We start from the raw sequence: 7,696 nt of genomic DNA, 5'->3' as shown, positions 1-7,696 counted from the left end.
GCGTGCCCCCTTTTACTAAAACAGATCAACTGATATCTGGTCAATACGTGGTCTCTGGCCCTCCCCCTACTTGCAGCCTTGATATCTTTTGAAATTTAAATTAAGTAAAGCCCCCAGCAGGATTTGGTCAGAAATTATTACATTAATATTTGGTTTCGTGGGTAAGAAAAACCCTAAAATCAAAGTAAGATGTCTGTTATTAATTTTTCTCTTTGACACTGGGCAAATTACACAGAGGGAACTGGTTGCTTAAAATTCCCCATCCCAAGTGGCCCATCTGCTGATAAAAAGTACCGTTAAGCGTCACTTTTGGCAAGGCGCAAGGGATAAATAAAGCTCCCTGGAATGTAAGGGAAGCCCCTCCATACGCATCTAAAACCGTAAAAGGAAGATTTCCACAACTCCACATTTACATGTAAAAAGTTTTTAATTAATTCTGACAGCAAGAATATCTGCCAGTTTTACTAGAAACACCATCTGGTTCATTTCTGATAAGGCCCAGGCATGACTTTACATAGGGCAGGGGCTGTGTACAATAAAAAATTTATACGGTGTCTAAAAGGTGACATCCTAGATGACAGCTCCAAGGCAACATGCCATTCCTCTTTCCTGGCACCCTGAAGCTGTTCTTGCAAATTCATGATTAGGCCTGAAATAAATCCAGGGCCAGGTTTTTCTATAATTACTTTCCCCAAAATTTCCAATCATCACCTTTAAAACCAGAATTAGTTTAAGCAAGTCTATATTCAAAAACCAAGTAAATGCCAGAGAAAGGTGAGGAAAGGTCCTGAACAACCTGTGTTTTAGACGGAGGCTTTTACAAAAAAAAAAAAGGAGGTGGCAAAGTGTAAAAGGATACTTTCCACAAGGTCCTTAAGATCCTCCTAGGAAAACAGATAACTGCCAAGTCAACAGGAAGCACTCTGGTGCATTACCTAACTAACTGAAGGCCTTCAGGGTGCCATAAATACAGAAAAGAAAACCAGGATGGGAGTCAGAGCAGGCTTGTCTAAGGAGCTACAGTGATGAAAAGGGGTGTGCCTCTAATATTAGAGGTGAGCCCAATACCTACAACCCACCCAGGGCCGTTGAATTAAGTGCTACAGCTGCTAACCAATACCTACAGCAAGGAGATATTCCAAAGGAAAAAAAATGGACTACAGGGTATGCCCAAATCCATTACTGCTGAGTCAATTTCGACTCATAGCATCCTATAGAACGGACAACTGTCCCCACAGGGTTTCCAAGGAGCACCTGGTGGATTCATACTGTCAACCTTTATGGTTAGCAGGAGAGCTCTTAACCATTGTGCCATCCAGTGTATACAAAAAAACTTGTCATCCAGTCGATTCCGACTCATAGCAACCGTACAGAACAGAGCAGAACTGCCCCATAGGGTTTCCAAGGAGCAGCTGGTAGATTCTAACTGGAAACCAAAGAAAGCTCTTAACCACTGTGCCACCAGGGCTCCCTGTGTATGCCAACAACCAGCCACCCCTAAATGCCAATTTGGAAAAGGGTATATTTGAAACACATGAAAGTAATTCAACAACTATCCAACGCAAGAGTTTGTATGAATATGCATACTTTTTCTTCTAGTCCATCACGGAAACTTAGATTGGTAAAACTTTTGACATTGCATTACCTATATTTTCCACCAATTAATAAGTAGCTCATGACCCCTGTGAAGAAGTGAGCAGGGCAAATGTAGAAAAGTCTGACAAAGAGGGAAGGGAAAGGGTTAGTTAGAAGCATACCATAAAACCCAAAGTGGGACACTGGGGGGTAATCAGCCCGGGCCAGAGGGCTGTGTTTGGGGGCAAGAACCTCTCATAGCCTAGAAACAGTCTTGGGCAGAAATCACTCAGTTGTCTAGGGTTTTTCCCTCTCAAAATGTGACTATCCTGCACAGGAACCCACATCACATCTCAAAACTTCCTTCCCACCGAGGCTGGCTTCAATGCAAACATTCAGTCCCACAAACAAGGGAGATAGGAAGCCATGGGCGGTACAAAAGTGGTATGAAGAGCGAGGCCATCTCCAGAGAAGCTGAGCCCATTCTTGGGCAGGCCTTTCAGGATGAGAGAGAGACAAAATGAGCAGACTCAGGCTGTGTGGCTGTCAGTGTAGACTCCAGCAGCAGGGCCAGTCTAACAGAGAAAGCCAGACCTTAATTTTCTGAACCTGACAGAGTCAGAGAACTGAACTTACAACAAGGAGTCTATGCCACTTGCCAAAACCAAGAGGAAATGGAAGAAAACGGACAGCAAGGAAACAAGCCCCTATCTTTTGTCATTCTGGATAGGGTCCAACTGCTTTGGAAATTTGAAAAAGGATGTGGTCCTAAGCTAGCGTCTCCCCCTTGATATCCTCCTCAAATTTACTCTGGCTAAACCTCTCCATCCAGACCACTAGTGCTCAGCTATATTTCACATCCCCCAGTCCTGGCCAGTGCTTCATGTCTGCCCACCTGCCAAGACCTCCGTGGTTTGCTACGGCTGACAGAGCAAGCACTGAAATACAAGTGAGACGACGCAGTTCCGTTTCTGCTGCTAACCCAGTGTCTGACCTTAAGACAAGTCACCTAATTACTCTGTGCCTCACTTTCTGTAACTGTAAGAGGGCATAACTCCCACCTCACTTCAAGCATATTTGTTATGAGGACAACACCTGATAACTGTTAATATTTACTGAGCACTTACAACATGTCAGATACCAGGCTAACAGCTTTACATGTCTCATTTAATCCTCACAACCCATGTGTAGTACATACTATTATTAAACCTCATTTTCAATTGACTAAGCTGGGTTTGACAAAGTTAAGAGGCTTACATAAAACCACATAGCCAGAAAGAAAAGTTATCACTACTCAAGCAAGAGTTAGTTGTTAGCATCACTTCTCTCCCCAACTGTCATTTGAGTATCTTTTAGTCATCAGGTACTGTACATAGTGTTTCAAATATCCCATTTCATTTAATTTTCCTAATAATCCTATAAGGAGAGTAACTTTTAAAATAATTTTATAAAGTATTCAAGTTATACATGCTATCCTAGTTATCCAGTGCTGCTATAACAGAAATACCACAAGTGGATGGCTTTAACAAACAAATTTATTCTCTCACAGTTTAGGAGGCTAGGAAATCCGAATTCAGGGCACCAACTCCAGGGAAAGGCTTTCTCTCTCTGTCGGCTCTGGTGGAAGGTTCTTGTCATCAATTTTCCCCTGGGTCTAGGGGCTTCTCTGCACAGGAACCCAGGGTCCAAGGGACACACTCCCTTCCCAGCTCTTCTTTTTTTGTGGTAGGAGGGCTGCTTCTCTCTCCTTTACCCCTTTTAAGATAAAAGGTGACACAGGCCACACCTAGAGAAACTCCTCTTACATGGGATCAGGGCTGTGACCGGAGTAAGGGTGTTACATCCCATCCTAATCCTCTTTAACATAATCTAACCTTGCCTGAGAAGACTGACTAAGTTGTCAAGGATTTCATTTTACTTGGATCCACAATCAACACCCACAGAAGGAGCAGTCAAGAAATCAAAAGATCCATTGCATTGGGCCAATCTGCTGCAAAAGATCTCTTCAGAGTGTTGAAAAGCAAAGATGTCACCTTGAAGACTAAAGTGCGCCTGACCCAAGCCCCAGCGTTTTCAATCCCATCATATGCATGGGAAAGCTGGACAATAAATAAGGAGGACAGAAGAAGAATTGATACCTTTGAATTGTGCTATTAGCAAAGAAGATTCAATGTAACTTGGGCTTCCAAAAGAACGAACAAATCTGTCTTGGAAGAAGTACCATCAGAATGCTCCTTAGAAGCAAGGCTGGCGAGACTATGTCTTAACATACTTTGGAGATGTTGTCGGGAGAGATCCATCCCTGGAGAAGGACATCATGTTTGGTAAAGTACAGGGTCAATGAAAAAGAGGAAGACCCTCAATGATATGGATTGACACAGTGGCTGCAACAATGGGCTCAGCATAACAACGATTGTGGGCATGGCACAGGACCAGGCAGTGTCTCATTCCATTGTACATAGGGTCGCTATGAGTTGGAACTGACTGTACGGCACCTAACAACAACAATCTTGCCTCATTAACCACAAGCAGAGATTAGGATTTCAACACACAGGACAATTACATCAGATCACAAAATGGAGGACAACCACAAAATGCTGGGAATCATGGCCTAGCCAAGTTGACATACATTTTTGGGGACACAATTCAATCCATAACACATGCCAATAGTGAAAAAACTTAAATGACAGTGAAAGTTTAAGAAGTTATAGCTTCTCTTTACTCCTCACCATCCCAGAATCCCACCACCCCAGGCAATTGTTCATATTTTGATGGCTATCCTTCTGGGGACAGCTATTATTAACACTATCGTCTCCATTTTATAAATGATAAAAATGAGGATCAGAGAGGTTAAATCTACTCAAGGTCATGCAGCTGGCAAGTAGTCAAGCTCTGCCTCAAAACAGGGTCAGTCTGGTTCCAATACTTCACTGCCTCCCACTCAGAACACACTTCTTAAAACAATTGCCCATTTTCATTCACCATATTGAAGGGGAAAAACTGTGTCTGGGACACAGCCAATTTTCCTCCTCCACTCTCCCAACTACCACATGGAAAAAAAACAGACAAGGCAGCCCCAAGAACATTAGCACTACTTTACATTCCTTAAATTTAAGTGTATGGGCAAGGTGGGGCCTTCATCTCCAACCTCCTCACTGCCCACACAGACTCATTCATAGTCAGCCTCTGAAAACAAATACAGGATTCGAAGACAGGGAAGAGGAAGTTGAGCCTCGCCCACATGAGATGCTGGGCTCCTCATGTCATCAGCGGAAGGAAGAAAGCTCCTTCAGGAGCCCTCGTAAGTTCTGAGGTAAACACAGCACCCCTCAGACACAACAAGAGGGATACCTCAGAGAGACCCTGGACCCACCACTGTTGCCTAGAGTCAGAATGGGCCTTCAGGAGGACAGTTAGAATGAAGATTCCAACAATGCCTGATACGGGGTAGGCTTACAGAGCTGCTAAAAACCCCATCACAGAATCCTTAGCCCCTAAGTAACTCAGAATTTCTGTTTGGGCTTACTTCCACCTAGATCCTCTAATAACTCATCAACTGCATGGATTTCTAAATACCAGAGTTTTGTCCCTGTGGCCTACCTGCTCCTCCAAAAAGTAAAAATAAAGCCCCTCAGACTATATGGCCACGGTTTTTCCTAAGAGATGAAAGCTGCCCTTTAAAATTATGAACACTTTCACATTTCTGTCCCATCAGTACACAGAAATATACTGCACATACTGACCTTGAGGGTACCTGTGCTGAGGTTGGGGTGGGGACACAGAAAGGGGATGTAATGTTGCTTTTCATTGGCAAGTTAACGTTTACCAAGTCTGCAATCCTCGGAGGTTGTCTATTTCCCAGCATAAGCTATCAATGTTTGATTTTGCCTTTGAGCCCCAGCTGACTCAGCATCACTATTATATATACAAGTAGAGTCGCTGCTAAATGCCAACTGGCGACCAAAGGCCTTGGCTTTCCCATTTATAAAATCAGACAGAAACCTTCCTTGCAGTATCATACAATATGTCTTATGTAAAAACACTTTGTAAAATAGGAAATCCTTACTGCTAGTAAACACAGGAAGCTCACACCAGCCCCTCCATCCACAAGGGATTTGAAATCTACAGGGAGAAAAGACTAAATAAAAACTGGAGAATAATTCAAAAAATGAATAATGAAGTGTTAAACAATGCTCTGCAAAGAATTCGGGCAGAGAAGTAATTGTATGGGAAAGTGCCTGGCAACTCTATCTTCATTTAAAAATAAGTAGTTGTTCAATTAATGAATGAGTGCAGATGTGTTGCTTGAAAACTACTTCACCTTGGTGCCTTAACCTAACAACAAACACAGGGTTGTTAAGAGCCCTGGAGGCTCAGTGGTTAAGTGTTGGGCTGCTAACTGAAAGGTTGGCAGTTCAAACCCGCCAGCCGCTCCACAGGAGAAAAGTTGTGGCAGTCTGCTTCTGTAAAGATTTACAGCCTTGGAAACCCTATGGGACAGTTTTCCTCTGCCCTAAGGGTTATCGTAAGTTGGAATCGACTCGACATCGAATTTTTTTGTTTTTATGAGTCAGAACCGACCGGATGGCACACAACAACACATACCTTCACCAAGGAGCCCTGGTGAAGCAGTGGTTAAGTGGTTAAGTGATCGGCTGATATTGAAAGGTTGGTGGTGTGAACCCAGTAGCCACTCCACGGAAGAAAGATGTGGCAGTCTGTTTCTGTAGAGATTTGCAGCCTTGAATGCTCTATGGGGCAGCTCTACTCGGTCTTATAGAGTCATTATGAGTCAGAATCAACTTGATGGCAGCGGACTTAGTATCTTCACCATTCACAGAAAGTTAGGCTAACACCAAAGGCTCTGAAATGTTTATTCTACCGCTGCTCACTCGCATACATCCCAAGAAAAGCACTTCAGCATTTGTACAGAGCAGCCCTTCTTTCAAAGATGTGCTTTCAAAACAGCAATGCACAGACTTCAAATAAGATGACCAACAGACTTATTTTTTATAATTACAGAGGTAATAAAATCACCCCCAAAAGAGATCAATTCTGAGAACAAACAGAAACAAGCCACCCTGTGTTAACTTCTTCTTTTCTTGCAACTTGATCCACAGTGGATGCTATAAATAAATAAATATGGCTGGACCGCAGAGGCACATGTGTAAGTTGGTTTCAGGGCGTGACTGATGCCTCCTGAGGTTTTTAAAATGACAGAGCTCTGGAAACAAAGACCTGCTCCTGAAATTTAGCAGGGATGACTCTGCTCTTCAATGACAATTCTTAAGGGACCCCATAGTCTGCTTCCGACTGGCTTTGCTGAAACATTCTGGACAACCTCTAATACTCCCTCTTTCCTTCTCCCTACTCCACCTCCATGGTTCCTGAGCTGTGTTCTTTTCCTGCCACCAGGAACTCAGTGAATGTTAGCAGTTTTTATCATCTTGTTTATATTTGTTTTCCACTTGAACCAGGCCTCTCTCCAAATGGCTCAGTTTTTAGGATTTCATCAATGATGATGTTGTTGTTATATTGTTAGCTTCCCTCCAATCAGCTCCTGATTCATGGCGACCCCATGTGCTACAGAGTAGAACTGCTCCATAGGATTTTCTAGGCTGGAAGCAGTTCACCCAGGCCTTTCTTTCATGGGGGAGCCCTAGTGGTGGAGTCATTAAGCTCTCAGCTGTTCAAATCCACAAGTTGTTCCTTGGAAACCCTATGGGGGCAGTTCTACTCTGTCCTATATAGAGTCAGAACCGCCTCAACAGCAACAGGTTTTTCTTCTGTGGAGCCACTGGGTGGTTCAAACTGCCAACCTTTAGGTTAGCAGCCAATCACAAACTGCTTGCACCTCCTTTCATCAATGATACACTCTTCCTTGTCATCAAGGCTCACACCTTCAAAGACATTTTGCCCTCCCACCCTTTTTATTTTAATGCACTACACCTGGTCAATCACTTACGCGCTAACTAACCAATTATTCCAGAATCTGGGTACAAAGAAGTAGAAGACATGATCGCTGACCTCAGAGAACTTTCCATCTTAGCCTGCAGCTTGAGCCTTCACGCAGAGATGGCTACCCATAGGACTCCCTGGGTGGCAAATAGATAAGCACTCA

At 43.4% G+C, this 7,696-nt stretch overlaps 1 protein-coding gene across 2 annotated transcripts in view; it reads right to left on the bottom strand.

The window, feature by feature from the left end:
• Positions 1–7,696, bottom strand: part of SUSD6 (sushi domain containing 6) — a 106,542-nt gene that overhangs the window by 86,004 nt on the left and 12,842 nt on the right. The gene's annotated exons all lie outside the window — the stretch shown is intronic.

Source organism: Loxodonta africana, chromosome 10 (assembly GCF_030014295.1).
Source record: "Loxodonta africana isolate mLoxAfr1 chromosome 10, mLoxAfr1.hap2, whole genome shotgun sequence".
NCBI lineage: Eukaryota > Metazoa > Chordata > Mammalia > Proboscidea > Elephantidae > Loxodonta > Loxodonta africana.
Note: the sequence above shows the minus strand (reverse complement) of the source record. Positions and strands in the feature narration are given on the sequence as shown.